Raw genomic sequence first — 1,193 nt, 5'->3', positions numbered from 1 at the left:
ATCTGGGCAGGCTAGTTTAAACACTGGAGTTTAGATAAAAGAATGAACAGAACCTGTCTAGTCTGTGCCAAACATGTGAAAGTGAAAGTGTTTGTCACTCAGTCATTTCTGACTCTCTGAGACCCCATGGACTAATGCTAGCCAGGCTCCTCTGTCCATGGAATTCTCCAGGCAAGAATGCTGGAGCGGGCTGCCATTTCCTTCTCCACAGTCGTCTGCGATCGAGTTGTGGACTCTAACAGACTCCTGTCCATACCCCTTCCCTCTACTCGAGCTTGCTATCAGGAAACAGGTGCTGAGATTAAAAACCTGGTGGGGATTAGTCACTTTTTACTCCTGTCTTTTTTTTTTTTCCTATATTGCTTTTGTCCTTCAAAAACAGTGAAAGGTAAAAATACACATTTGAGGGTTTCGCATAGTAGTTGCTGTGAAAAGTTCAACAGCAACCTTAATTAAATAGAGTTGGGAAACCAAAAGAGGGAGCTGTTCTGTCCTGAGATCGCAGCGGAGCCCAACCGGAACACAGACTCCTCTTTCCTGGCAACAGTTCTGCCAGCTAAAAGCCCTGGACTGCTGGCTTACTGTAGCCCTCCGAACTTCCTTTTCCCCAATAAAAGCGCTGTCTTCCCCTTGCTGCGCAGGGATTTGCATGTGACTTCCCTGGTAGCTCAGATGGTAAAGCATCTGCCTACAATGTAGGAGACCCAGGTTCAATCCCTGGGTTGGGAAGATCTCCTGGAGAAGGAAATGACAACCCACTCCAATATTCTATCCTGGAAAATCCCATGGATGGAGGAGCCTGGTGGTCTACAGTCCATGGGGTCACAAAGAGTCAGACACAACCGAGCAACTTCACTTCAGTTTTCTGTGGATGCAGTTCCTTTTTTTTTTTTTTTTTTCCAGTTCTCTGCTGATTGTGGCTTTCCTGGTGGTCCAGTGGTTAAGAATAAGCCTGCCAGTGCAGGGGACATGGGTTCGATCCCCGGTCCGGAAGATCCCACATGCCACAGGGCAAATAAGCCTGCATGCAGCAGCTACTAAACTCGAGCTCTAGAGCCCGCACACAGCAATAGCCTGCTGCCCTAGAGCCAGTGCTCCACAATAAAAGAAGCCAGGCATGAAGTCCATGCCCCACAACATGAGAGTAGCCCCTGCTCTTCACAGCTAGAGAAACTCCGGGTGCAGCAACAAAG

General features: G+C 48.3%; 1 non-coding gene across 1 annotated transcript; it reads left to right on the top strand.

Annotated features, from left to right (window-relative positions):
* Positions 1–657: 657 nt before the first annotated feature.
* TRNAC-ACA (transfer RNA cysteine (anticodon ACA)) lies at positions 658–729 on the top strand. Its single transcript has one exon. It is a non-coding gene; the product is annotated as a tRNA-Cys (tRNA).
* Positions 730–1,193: the final 464 nt, after the last annotated feature.

Source organism: Odocoileus virginianus, chromosome 15 (genome assembly GCF_023699985.2).
Source record: "Odocoileus virginianus isolate 20LAN1187 ecotype Illinois chromosome 15, Ovbor_1.2, whole genome shotgun sequence".
Classification (NCBI taxonomy): domain Eukaryota; kingdom Metazoa; phylum Chordata; class Mammalia; order Artiodactyla; family Cervidae; genus Odocoileus; species Odocoileus virginianus.
This window is presented reverse-complemented; position numbering and strand designations above follow the sequence as displayed.